General features: G+C 47.6%; 1 protein-coding gene across 2 annotated transcripts in view; it reads right to left on the bottom strand.

Moving 5' to 3' along the window:
* Positions 1 to 14,420, bottom strand: part of Maml3 (mastermind-like transcriptional coactivator 3) — a 407,740-nt gene that overhangs the window by 25,557 nt on the left and 367,763 nt on the right. The window lies entirely within an intron of this gene.

Genomic DNA, 14,420 nt, shown 5'->3' with positions numbered 1-14,420 from the left:
GGCTAGGATGGCGGTCAAAAAATTAATTTGAACAAAATGGTTAATCAGTGTGAAGCCACTAAGGCCACTGAAACTACAGAACTGAATTTTAGAAGCTGACGGTAGCTCCAGGTAGAAACGTGGTTTAGATACCAGCCTGGAGTTGGTGTCTCCTCCCAGCCATGGAAAATCTTGGAAAACTTTTCTGCCTCTTGTTGAGAGGCATGAGGGGCAGCAGAGACTGTGGTCCCCAAAGCTCTGTAATCCCTGCCCCGGGCTCTGGGAAAGGATCGCCTCACCTATTGCATCTTCTAATCCAGGGTGGGGGCTGCACAGGTCCATCTGTCCCCTTGCTCCTTGAGCCCCTTGTTGCCACGGGCTTTCCCACGGTGTCTAAAGGAACAAGATTCCTTAGGCCTTTGACCCTCAACCTCCGCAGGCAGCCAATTTGCTTTCCTTTCCCCTCCGGCCCCTCCTTCCTTCCTATCTAGTAGGGGACATTCTTTCTGTGCATCCACCAAGAGTAATGTGTCAAACTATGATTATGTTTTCTTTTATTGAACAAGTAGAAGAGAGACCCATTGCTTTCCTTCCTTTGATCAAATAAAGGTAACAGAGAGCCCAGGGAGGCCAGGGTGGGCGGGGTGGCTGGTGTCTGCTGTCCCCGGAGGCCTGCCCTTCTCAGAGGTTCACTTGCAGGGAGGCTGGGCCGCCCGGTTCCGACTTTGCCTTATTGGCCAGAGGCAGGCAGCCGGGGTTTCTCATTTTCTCCATGAGGTCTCCCCTCCTGCGTCGCAGGCAACTGGGTCTGTGTTCTCGGGGAGGACAAGGTTTGGAGGAAAGAGGAAGGCTTGCTCTCTGAGGGTGCAGGGAATCAGTCTAAACACCATTTCCAGGCCGGGGACTACTTTCCAGGACTGCAAACTCTGGAAGGAAGTTGGCAGGTCAGAAAAAACAGTCCCCGTAAAGCCTGAAAACTATCTGCAGCACTGCAAAAGGAAATGCAGCTTGGTGAATAGGAGAGGGAGGGAGGGCAGAGGACACACGGCCAGGGACTCTCTGTCCCCTTTCAGACTGGATCCCCTCCCTGGTGCCTCGAACTTGGAAGCAAGCACTCTACCACCCAGCTACATCCCCAGCCCTCAGGCAGTGTCTGCAGAAGTTCTTCCTCCCAAATTCGTCCTCAACTGAATGGGTGCCGATGCTGGTAGGGAAAATTTCTGTCTTGCCCGGGGGTTGGAACACACACACACACACACACACACACACACACACACACACACGGCGTCTTATATGGTACTTGTTCCTCATCTACACTGTCTTACGCCTGCTACCTGTTGAGAGCAACAGGACCGCTCCTGGAGAGCAGGACCGTGGGGCTTTGCAGAGCGGAGAGGAGAAGAACTCACAGGCCTTGCCTGCCTGAGGTACATTAAGCATCCATTTACACCCAGCTCTCCTAAGTGAGTCTCTGTCCCTTTACATCGTCCAGCAGCTAATCAAGGAGACGGGGGTAGGAACAGGCTTAGGGGACTGGGACCTTAGGTGGGGATGCCTCCTAGGTTGGGGTTTCCAGGGCTGGTTCCCACAAGTCCTAATCTCTATCCTATTCCTTGCAGGGCCTCCAGAGAACCAGGCCTACAACCAGAAGTAGAGGCTCCAAGGACCTGAATCCCAGGAGGAGATGCACACACCTTTATTTTTTGGTACTGGGGATCAAACTCAGGACCTCATGTTCGCCAGGCAGGCACTTGTGCCACTGAGCTACAGGAGGAGGTGCAGAAGCTGAGCATAACACAGGTCAGGTGAAGAGACAACTGCAGAAAAGGAAATCTGGTACCAAACACCCAAGGCAAACAGCAAGAGGCCCGAGAGAAGACAGCAGAATAAATGAATGTAATGGACCCAGAGGGGACAGGAAGCGCCAGGTGATGGTCAACATGAGAAGTGGCCAAGAACAGACCTGGGCTTCCCTCTTAGCCCCAAAGCCAGGAGGTCTGGTTTGAGACCTTACCAAAGTGGTGCTTTCTGCAGCCTGTGTGTTTCTGGGCTAAGGGACAAGGGCACTAGCTGCTTTTTTCTTTTCAGTCCGAATGCAACTAGCTTAGCAGGCTGGACACATTCAAGGGACTCTTCCTGCGGGTCTGGCGTGTGGACAGACAGGCAGGTGGGGGATGGCAGAGGAGGGCCCCAGGCTCGCCAGGTATCTGCCCAGCAGCTGTTTTCATGGCCAGCAAACTCAGCCTCAGTTGTGCCGGCCTCACAAGCCAGCCAGTGCTGGGGGCCTCCGTGTCCACATCATCTTGGTCCTGCCTCTTCGGTGAGCACAGGGTGAGCATGGTTTGTGGCTTCGTGGGCCCCTGAAGTTCCAGAGGACACTTTACCCTTCCCCTGGACCCTCCAAAGTATTCAGAAAAAGTTGTAAGAGTTCTGCATAGGGCTGGGGATGTAGCACCTACTTGCCTACCAAGCATGAGGTAGTGGGTTCAGTCCCTAGTGCCAAGAAAGACAACCTCCCCACCCCCTGAGCCCAAACAAAAAGCTTTTGAGCCTGGTGTGGTGGTACATGCCTGTAGTCCCAGCACTCAGGAGGCTGAGGCAGGAAGACTGATACAAGTTTGAGGCCAGCCCGGGCTACATAGTGAGTTCGAGGCCAGCCTGAACTACATGGCGAGACCCTGTCTGAAAAAAAGTGTTCTAAACAGAACTCAAGTTCATAAATATCCTTTTCTTCTGGAAAGATTAGGAATTTCTTCAGATTGGGGAAAGAAAAAGAATCGTTTAGAAATGCATAGTTTTTATATTCACAAAGATACTCTGGTTACATCAAATGATGGCAAAATTCCCATTTGACCTAACGTTTTTGCCTTTTGGTCTCCTTTGGATTAATACAAAATTTAAAAATACGAATCATACCTTAATGCTAAAATGCTGAAAAGTTTTCACTAAGAGAATGCACAACTCAGGCACCATGCGTTTGGCGGGGTTAACACAGACATTTGCGCGTCTTCTCTTCCTAGTCTGGTTGCTCACAGACCCAAGTGTAACTCTAACTGTTGTCGCCCTAGGAACAGCTCGCAAGCCTCACCACGGACCCAGTCCGCACAGCAACGAGAACTACCTCCTGCGGCCTACGCGCTCCAGTAACTGTCAAGGTGGGGCAGAAGGGACTGACCGGAGATATGTGTGAGGACAGGAGCCTGTCAGATCACATGGAAGGACTTGGCGCACTGACCGCATTCGTGCCGCACAATTTGCACAAGCAGTTCTGGACAACTGTGTCCACAGCAGTTCACCGACGCTGCGGTAGTGGTGTACATCGGTGAGGGTGGCACTCAGTGCGGTACCCAGAAGGAGTCCTCACCCTGTGGACACGTGGCCCAGGGTTCGGAACCACACCCTAATGACCTTCTGGTTACTCTGCAGCACCCCAGGGTCTCAATATAACACCTGTTACCTGCACACCCCAGGGGGGCACTGAGTAACAACCTCCATCCTCCTACCCGCACCCTCCACAAGTGTAATTCATGTTCTTTGAAATCGGCTTAAGAAAAGAGATGGGAAGGAACAGCCATCATATCATTAATATGAGCGACAGTGAATTTGACTGTACTCTGAAGGGCCCATGGGACGCCAAGCGCGAAGAACTCTGAGGGGCAGAGTGCTCTGGGATTCACCAGCGAGAATCCTCCAAGAGGAGGCGGCCCATTGCGCTCAACGTGCTTCAATGCCAAGGGAGGGGAGGGAGAGTTAAGATGCGTGGGTGCCTCCCACAGCTGCCTGCAAAGGAAAAAGAGGGGCACAACTCCCCAGCCCCTTCTAGGTGGCATTATGAGCTTTGCAAACTTCCCTTGTGGTCACCTTTCAGCGCCTGGGCAATCAGCTGATTGGAGGGAAGGAGCAGCCTTCCGGGGGCAGGCGGCTGGTGCTCCTGAAAACCACTCGGCATTTGCTCCCTGTGCCTAAGTGCGAGGCTGGCGGACTCTCGAGATGGCCTTCGGTGCAGCTTGGGGCTTTCTCCTAGTTGTTCCTTAGTGATGGTCGGCCTCAAATCCTCTGAACCAGAGTCACCACCTGGACTGGCTCTAAGCCGTACTGTGCCCCGTGATGCAACCCGACACCCAGGCAGGCCTTCACCCCGCATTGTTCCCTCTGTCTGACCCCGGCGGAGCCCAATGTGTGCAGCCAGGAAGAGAATACATTTAAAGTAGGAGTTGGGACCTCTTTAGGCTCAATTAATTTGTACATTTTATCTAAAAAAATGGGTTTCCCTAAGATCACAGAGAAGTTAGCGACGAGCGAGGATACACTTTCACCCGCCTTTCCTGTTCCAAGGCCTCAGCTCTCCCTCTTTGTAAATGGGGATGAGAGAGATTTCAGAGGAGGGGTTTTGGTTTTGCATGTCTGATCTTGGCCTCAGGGGAAAATGAGCCTTCATGGGGAGGAGAGAGGTGTGTCCTCCGTTGGGGACAGCTGATAAGGTGTTTTCTGAGGTTTAATCACCCTTTCCCCAAGTTAGAGACCTGTAGACCTCTTGGAAACCAGTCAGTCCTCAGACCTCAGGCCCCAACCACAGGTCCAGAATGCAGCGAAGGCAAAGGATGAGTCTTAAGGGTAGGTGGGGTGGTCGCTGCCCAGGCATATGATTTGCCAAATAACAGAATGCCTCTCATCCAGGCACGGTGCTGCATATTGTAATCCAGCTACTTGAGAGGCTGAGGCGGGAGGATCACACGTTTGAGGACAGCCGGGGCAACTTAGCAAGACCCTGTCTTAAAATACAATAAAAGACAACTGGGACTCAGTTCGGTTCTCTCTGGGTTTAATCCCCAGTATTGAAGGACAAAACAAAACAGAACAAAACAGAACAAACAATCTCAATTTGTCTCAATACAACTGTCTCAATATAACATTTTTTTTTGCCTCTGGGTTTACATACAGGAGATCAGTATGGTACCTACAGGGCTGCTTAAGAGCTTTTGCATATTTAGAAAATGCCCAGTTGCCCTTCACCTACAGTGCTTAGGTCCTAATAGTGCTACATGACGTGGGCAGGCCTGGAGAATGCCAGGGAGCCGGGGGACAGGACCTTCTGCCTGGAAGAGAAGATGACACTGAAAGAAGGCCAGCCTAGGTCTCAGTTTTGTCCACAACAAGCCTCAGCATTACAATGACATCTGTGACCTCAAATCCACAAAGGATCCATTCTTACTTCTTGTGGTGGCTGCACGCAGGTTGCAGTCAGCTCCTTTTGATAAAGGAAGGAACACGTTCAAAGTGGGGCCCTCCAAGGAGCCCCATGTACAAGGGGGCCCAGACTGCCTCTATTACTACTGTGGGATGGGCCCAGCAGCAGAAATCTGAAGCTAATAAGTATCGGCCTGACTCTGAAATAGTTGTGTCTCCTCCCTTCCCTGGGATTCAGGAATTGAAATCTGAACTTTCCTTCAAGGAGATATTTCCACAATTTTTCCCAAATGTTACAGCTGGCTGTCTTCAGGTCCTCAATATGCTGTGTTCCATCAGCTCTAAGACTCAATAATTTTTAAGGCAGACGTTATATACTACAAGGAAAGAGAGAGAGGAAAAAAGCGGCCTACCAAATTCTGGCGTGCTATGCATCGCAAGATGCACCCTCTGCTCACAAAGGTAAGGAAATACATCTGGGGACCAATGTGATAGGAAATTCAGGCATCGCTGTCATAAAGCTCAGGCTGAAGCTGGGCTCCCACTGGGTCCAGGGTGGCAGTAGCTACTCCTCCTCCAGGAGGGACACCTGCCATGGACCAAGCCTGACTCTCCTCGGGGTCACAGCCCGCTTCTCAAAGGGGTGAGTGATAACAAAACTCCCGGCTCTTTTGGGGATGAAGGAGGGACAGCTACAGGAAAAGCCTCGGTCCTAGAAGCCATGCCAGCAGAGGTTTTCCTCTCATGGTTTCATTCAGAGCAAGGCAAGGCACCGACACCTTCTGTGTTTTTCTAAATGATAATTGGAAAAAATACAAAAATGTTACCACAGCCTCACACACGTCTTCCCAGAGAGCATGTGTGTGGATAACCAGCAGCACGCTCACGCAAATGAACGCAAAACTAACACCTACGTGATTTTAGCCTGATCCTAGGAGACAAAAAAGCCAGAGGCAGGCAATACTTTTAAGGGGCAGACGTCCCTCTGCTTTCTACCCATAGCTCTCCAGGCTGCTAATGCTCACGTCACCAGCCGCTTCCTTGTGGTGACACGGGTAAGAGCTCAAGGGGGACGGAGAGTGGGAGGACAAAGGTACTGCAGGCTGGGGTGGTTCTTTTTTTGGATGTATCTGCTAGGTCAAGATAATGGGCTCCACTACACACATGAGGAATTTATTTTCCCTGTCTGCAGGAAGACTCACACAGTCTTGAGTCTAGTTCCAGAGAGGTTCAACTAGGAAAAACCAGATTTGTACAAAGGTGGGCTCCGTGCAACTCAACTTCTGCTTTCCTTCTTTCCTTTCTTCCTCTTTTCACAGGGGCAAAAAAAAAAAAAAAAAAAAAAAAAAAAAAAAAAAAAAAAAAGCATAAAAAATATCATTCTAACCGTTTTATTTTATTTTATTATGGTTTTTTTTTTCTGGTACCGGGAATCGAACTCACGACCTCGCGCTTGACAGGCAGGTGCTGTGCCGAATCCCCAGCCATTCTAACCACTTTAAAGTGGACAATTCAGCAGCACTAAGTGCATTCACTATGCTGTGTAACTACTACCACTATTTCCTGTCATCCTAAACACAAACTGTGTATTCAGTAAGCAGCCTTATTTTCTTTGTCCTTTTATTTATTTATTTATTTATTTATTTATTTATTCATGTCTCTGGTAGGAGAATTTTCACTGCTATTATTGATGCAGATTTGGAAAGGAATGTGTCACATACACAATGGGGAAAATCTAAGCCTGAAAGTTCTAAAGATGAGTTTTAGAAGCTAATAAGAGAACCATTATAAACAGGCCTTTCTAGCAGAGTCTAAAACAACATGAACGTAATACGTCATTTTGCAAGACGACTGAAGGAAAAAAAAATCTATATTAGGGAAGTTGCAGACCTTTTATGTGCTTGCCCTCACATTTCCCTGAGGCTAAGGTTGGAATTAACCTGTTTGGAAGCTTCCTCAAGACAAGCAGATATTTCACCAGTGAAGCCCGGCCTTGCTCACTGCTTCTGTCCCTTTGTCTGGTGGTTTCTCTCAGGCGTCTATGATTCCTGAGCAGATGTGAGCATGTGTCAGGCACAGTGCTGGACGCCATGGCTACTGCGAAACACAGGGCACTGGCTGGCCCTCACGAAACCCCGACAATGGGAGGGAGATGCATAGAACGGAGAACTGGGCAAGGAGCAAACACAGATAACGGAGTGATTAATTCTGTCTGGGGACTGGGAGGGAAGCAGGGGCAGGAGTTAATGAAAACCCTTTTCACCCAAGGCAGATTTAAGAATCAATATCACCTGTGCTCTAAGTGTACATTAGTAGGTTATAATGGTATAAGTGATGAATCTGATAATTATAGACCATGTATGACATGGAACTATAATGACAGTTGAAAGTAAAATATAAAATGATATACGCTCTATGACTCTATGACTGCCAACTGTGCAAAATTTTAAGAAGTACATAATACAAAAAAAAAAAATCACAACCATGCCAAACAAAGTTGTATTAGGAAAGTTAATTTGGGTGATTCTTCAATTTAAAAATTTAAACATGCACATATATTTTCTTTCTGATTATAAATTAATTTACTATAGAAAATTTGAACAACACAAAAAAATCTAAATTGGGTGTGATGGTTAACATGATTGTCAACTTGATTAGACTGAGAAACCCCTAGGAATTATTAAAAGCATTCTTCTGCGTGTGTCTGTGACAGTGTTCCAGGGACATGTGGGGCAGCAAACAGGAAGAGGTCCACCTTGACTACGTGCGGCCCCATCTGAGAGTCACGGGGCTCAGATGGAAAAATAGCTCCTCTTTTGAGGAAGCTTTCCAGTGCACTCTCTCCTGCTCTTTCTGCTTCCTGGCTGCCAGGAGGCAGACAGCTTGCCTCTACCATGCCCTTGCACGGTGATGCTTCTCCCTCATCACAGGCCAAAAAGCAATGGAGCCAGCTGACCATGGACTGAGACCTCTGAAACCGTGAGCTATAAATCTTTCTTCCTTGTTCTCAGGTGTTTTGTCACAGCAACAAAAAGCTGACTAATACAAGGAGAAAGCAAATCATTGCTAACTACCACAAAATATTAATTACTTGGTAATATTCCTACCAAAATATTCATCCAAATAAAATAAGGATCATATCTGCTTCTGTTGTATGGAGGTACTATTATTTCTTTAACCAGTTGTTTAGTGTAGATGTTTAAACCATTTTCAATTTTTTTTACCATTTAAATTAATTCTGAAAAGACATTCTCTTACATTAAGATAAGTCTTTGTTCATAGTTCTGGTTGTTGAGGGCTGGGGATATAGTACCGTGGCATAAGTGCCTGTCTGGCAAGTGCAAGGTCCTGAGTTCGATTCTTGGTACCAAATATATATATATATAGCTCTGGTTGTTTCCTTCAGATAAATTCCTAAAAATAAAAGTTCTGGGGCAAGGAGCACAAATATTCAGAAGGCTCCCATTTTGGTATCTATCCCCAAATTGCCCTTCCAAAGTTTTACCTATGGATACTCCCATTAGGAATGTGCAAGGGTATCTGGATTATACTTTAGATTCAATATTTTTTAAGTGACCAATTGTGATTCTGCGTGTTTCTTTTTAATAAACAGAAGACGACACGGAAAATAAGACGCCTGTCTAGTACCTGGTCATCCTAGCACTCTCCTCAGTTCCTCTTTCCACGAGAAGTTCTGGGTGCAGGCGGATCAGTCTCTGCTTCCCTGACTCAGTACACTTACATTCATGTCTCCTGATCTCCGTCTGCTATGAACTCCCCTCCACGGAGGTGTCACCTCAGATCCTTCAGCTTATGCTCAGAGGCGAAGCCTGTGGGGATCACAGTGAAAACCCACATCTTCATTCTTATATCCTGGGACTGTCAGCTGGTTTGCTGTTCTACATTTCAACAGCCACAGCCAGGGCGACACCTGCGGGCTCTGGGAACGAGACTCACTCAGAGCAACACTGGAGGAGCTCTGCTCCTATTGTTTGCCGTGGACTGCCCACCATCTTGGCATCTTGGACTAAAGGTAACTACGACAGCACTGATGGCAACCAAGTTGGAATCTACTCCTTTGCTACAAAGGGAACCAATCTGGTTTAGGATTCCAAATTACTGTACTTTCCTTGGTCAAAAAAAAAAAAAAAAAAAAAAAGGAGAGTGAAGTTTTGGATGTCAGTATTAGATGAACACTGACATATTATTTGTTGATGGAACTACAAGTTCGGAAATCCTACTAAAACTTTTAGTTGTATGAATTTTAGGCAGTGGGTGAGGACACAGCAATACTTAAAAAATTTTTAGCTGGGCGTGGTGGCACATGCCTGTAATCCCAGCACTAGGGAGGCTGAGGCAGGAGGATTGCTGTGAGTTCAAGGCCAGCCTGCACTACAAAGTGAGTATAAAAGTGCATAGCAAAACCCTGTCTCAAAAAGACCAAAAGAACCAAACCAAACCAAACCAAAAAACCATAGTAAACCCACATTCTCTAATTTCTAATGCAATTTATTTAAGGAACACCATAGGGCCCAAAGTTGGTTGAAAGCAATGTTTATGAATTTGAAGTCAAATTAGCCCTAGTTCAAATTAGCTCTAGCTCTGCAGAACTTCTTTCAAAACCTAGTGGGCTGATAGAGAATAAGTCTAGGTGTGAGAATGGGAATTAGAGAGTTAACTCAAAAAGTTATTTGTTCATCTGCATAATTCATAGGATAAGCTACCCATAGTGGAAGAAAAAGAACCTCAACTTTCCATACTACCTCTTGAACATAAGAATAGCAAAGCATGTAGGTACTACATCCATCAAACCTTCTAATCCTACTTTGTGTTGTTTAATATACTTTAAAAAATAACACTTCCCTCCCAATGAAAAAATTGGATGATTTTGAAAAACTTGACATGCATTGATAAATGGCTATTCACTTTTGAAGTCTCCCATGATATTGAATAGATCTTTAATTTTGAGAAGATTTTTTATTATGTACCTCAAGTCATACAAAAAAGCCAGAAGTATGTAGATCTATGCAACACAAGCACATATGGCTGAAGGGAGAAACTGGCCTTACAAAGCTGTCCCTCAATATTTTCACAGGACATCCCAAGAATTACACCTGGCAGTAATGAGCTCCAAGCTTAACCCATAAACGGATCCTGATATACCGGCTAACTTCTGCCTCCCAGAGAAGCAGCCTTGGAGAAATGGGTGTGCAAATTCAAGCTGGCGATAAATACCACTGGGAAATGATTTGGAAATGGCATGCTAAGCTGGTTTAGGCTTCTACCAGCATAGACAGCCTTTGCTCCTTGCGTACCCCTTTGCCCCACCTGCAAAGTTTTGCTCTGCACTAGGTTACTACCTGACAGCTCAGGATCCATGAAACACCATGCATATCAGCACACAATACTCTGGAAAAGCAAAGTAAGACTAACTGTCTATAGAAGCATGGAGGTTTCCACAGCCAGTCTCCCTGCCCTCCTTCCTGAGGTTTCCAGGGCGGGTCTCAGCTTTGTGGTGGGAGTGTGTGACTGAGTCTCCGTCAAAACCCCTCTCACCATTAGCAGCCTAGAAGCAAATTCTCACAGCAATCAGATAACTCACAGTGGCACCAGAATGAAAGCAGAGGGGCTGCCTGCTCTGCTCCAGCCTCAAACTCATGCCTCTGTGTTTCCTGCCTCTGAAAATAGCGCTACCATTTCACTGATGTCCAAACCAGGGGTTCCTGCCGGACCCTTCCTTCCCTGCTCATCCTTCATGACCAAAGCTCTAGGGGCTGGAAGATGGTACCTCCCATGGCATCCCACCTGGCAATTCATTGGTCCGGGCTGCTAACTTTCTTTAGCTCACTCTGTGAGTCCATTTTCTGCTCTTGATTTCCCCCAGTACACCCACCCTCCAGCCACCTTCAGCACACTGAGCTTTCTGATCACGCTCGACCCTTCAGTCCTTCTCCTCACACCCCACGTCAGCAGGGACAATCATGTTCGTGACCCAGTTCTCTGCCCAGCCTGTTGATGGCCCTCACGCTCGCACCAGTCCTGCCATGTTACTTCTATTCAGCAGAATGGGTCTTGCTCTCTCCTGTGTGCTTTCTCCGCCTCCAACCCTCTTGCTTTCATTCTTCACCTGGCCACCGCGTTCAGTCACCCTTTCATACTGACGTCCGAGGGCACCACCGGGAAGACTTATCTGCCATCAGCTCAGCTGCTGTTTCCCCTCTGAATATCTCAAACACCCTTTGCCTTTTCTCCGCGGGCCTTTTTATTCCCCATAGCACGATCGGGCACCTGAGTGATTATGCTCTGTCTCTCTGTGAGGCCAGCTGTCCCTCCCCAGACTTTTTTTTTTTTGTCTTTCTGAGACAGGGTTTTGCTATGCACTTCAGGCTGGCCTTGAATTCACTTTGTAGCCCAGGCTGGTCTCAAACTCACAGCAATCCTCCTGCCTCAGCCTTCTGAGTGCTGGGATTACAGGCATGTGCTACCATGTCCGGCTCAGACTTTGTCTTTGTACTTGCCTCGTGCAGGACTTGCGAGCAGTAGGGACTTGATGAATAAGTGAATGAATGAATGAATGACAGGAAATAGGTTTGTAGTCAGGGTTCCTACACCCCCCCTGAATTCATGCGGGCCCTTCCGCAGGTCAGTTCAGGGATCCTTTACCTGCGCTTCCCAAGGCTCCTGTCTAGATCTCAGTTCTGAGCATCTGTGGAAGAGCTGAGCCTTCTGATGCAGCAGATGTGACCTGTGTGTGCCCTGCCTCGCGGAGGAAAAGACCTGAGGAGGGAGTCACCATAGCATCTGAATCTGTCCTTTCAAGCATTTTTTGGTTAAAATTTTAAGATGTGGCTACTGTGGCTGTGAGTGCAGAGGCGGCCAGAGGGCCTGGTGTGTGCCCAGATTTTGATCTCACACCAGGCACACTCTGATCTATGCCAAGACCTCCATATCCGTGACCTGCTGTGGGTATTAGCGTCAAGTCCTTGGTGTGATGGTCACAGCAGCCTTCCTTCCCCCATCCTGCTGGGCCCCACTGCAGGATGATGTTCTGGATGTTCCTAGATGCTTCCGGTTTCCTCCTGTGTCCTCCCTTTGTTTTCCGTCAATGTCTTGCCCAGAACAGGCAGTTCCACATTCTCATCTATGTCATCCACAGCTAGTTCGCCTGCTCCCCAGTTCCTCTGCATGACCCACATCTTCCTAAAGGCTTTTCATGGACCAAACTGAAGTCTCACAGAGATTGCCCGCCACTGCCAAATATGCCAAGTGATATTCCTGTTTCCAGACTATCAATCACACATTCAAAGGATGACTGAGCTGGAGGGGACCTCTGGGCAGTGCAGCACCTGGACTTCTCTTCATGAGACTTGACAGGAGGTTTTGTTGGATGTTTGTCCATCCACCCATCTGTGAAAAATCCCAGTGACTGGCTGAGAGACTGCTTCTCAACTGAACAGAATGTATCTGGAGACAGATGTCCAAGGCATCACAGTCACCCAGAGAGAACTTCTCGCCCATCTGATTCTTCCTGCAGCCCTGACATGCAAACTGACACACAGGGGAAGACAGAGACTCAGGCAGGGTGGCATGGGGCACAACAGTTATGACAAAGAGAGAAGAAACCCACAGCAGAAGAGTGGCCCAGCTATTCCCCCGAGAGAGGGGCATCGAGAGGACTGGGGGGCGGCTATGTCCTGCCTTGAAGAGCGATACAGGAAAGCACCCAGAATAAACAGAACAAATCAGCAGGGCTGAGGAGATGGCCACAGGGCCCACATGGCAAGGAGACCATGCTGCCTGCCACGCCACACCCGGCCTCCCCTCCCTGGGGCCCAGCCTTCCTCCCTGCTTGAGCAGCGATCTTCTCACCGCCCAGCTGCTGTCAAGCTGGAGACCCCGCTGGAGGTTAGGGCTCAAGCTATGTCTTGGCTATAAATTATTTTAGCACTTAGGCAAATTACCTTCTAGATTCTAAAAAGAATAGCAGATGTCAGAGATTATTTCTAGGACTATTGAACAATATTCTTATTTTTTTTGTTGTTTTCTTTACTTATTTTGTATTTCCCATATTTTTTATTTTATCATATTACTGTCATGTTGTTTTTCTATTATATTATAGAGACTTTTCTGTTTTGAGACAAAGTCTCACTTTGTAGTTCAGGCTGGCCTTGAACTCTTTATGTAGTCCAAGCTGGCCTTGAACTTGCAGTGATCCTCCTGCAAGTTCCTCCTCAGCCTCCGGAATGCGGGGATTATAGGCATGCAGCACAACACCTGGCTGAGACATTACTTTAATATTTAGGGAAAAGGAAAGTGGTCTAAGATTTAAAAATCTTCTCTATCCATGGCTGTGTAAACACTTGATGCTGAGAATGAATGCGTGATAGGAGACCAGAAGGAATCACGGAGACCAGAACCCAGGAAATAGCTGACTTTTACACAGGGAGTCAAGGTAAACAGGGTATGGATTCCTGGCAAAGTTTCAGGATACAGGATTAAACACAGGAGTTGTGAAAACATGTAAAGTAGAAAGGCCACTGATCCTCGGTGCTGAGATCTGCTAACTATAAGACAAGTCTGGAGGTGGGTGTCGACCTGGAAAGGGTGGTCTGCAGAAGGCTGTGAGGCACTGGAGTTGCTCTGAAGGAGGCAGCAGATACTATGACAGAAACCCAACAAGTTGGGCTAAAGACTGCCTGTGGAATCAAGAGGAAACACAGATCGAACTTAGAAGAGACAAGTCTAGAATACAGGTGAAAAAAAGATCAGACCTGGGCACAGTGGCACATACCTATACTCCAACTACTCAGGAGGCTGAGGCAGGAGGATCGCACAATAGTTCTTAAGTCAGCCTGAGCAGCTTACTGAGACACTGTCCCAAATAAAATTAAAAAGGGTTCAGTCTTCAGTAATGTGCACACACACACTTGGCCAATAAATTCATGATGGGAGGCAGGGAAGTATGTGAGATGGAAGGTGGGCTTTTGGAGTCAGAGAGTCCACTCGGTTTTTCAAATCCTCCCACTTTGAGCAAGTTACACAACGGCACTCAGCTTCGGAGTGGGTGTGAGCTAGGACATAGCGCAGGACATGCTCGATAACAGGCAGTTGCTATTACTGTAATTATTAAATGTGGCTTGGCAAGAATTGATCATGTGTGGAACGCTAAGGCGTTTCATTGCCACTAGAATAGTAAGGACAGAGACAGCAGTGAGGCCGTGAAACAAGTGAAGTGGACCCAGGCTGCAGACGGG

This window comes from Chinchilla lanigera, unplaced genomic scaffold (genome assembly GCF_000276665.1).
Source record: "Chinchilla lanigera isolate Chin_1 unplaced genomic scaffold, ChiLan1.0 scaffold00027, whole genome shotgun sequence".
Taxonomy (NCBI): domain Eukaryota; kingdom Metazoa; phylum Chordata; class Mammalia; order Rodentia; family Chinchillidae; genus Chinchilla; species Chinchilla lanigera.
The sequence above is the reverse complement of the archived record's forward strand: the minus strand, read 5'-3'. Positions and strand labels throughout refer to the sequence as shown.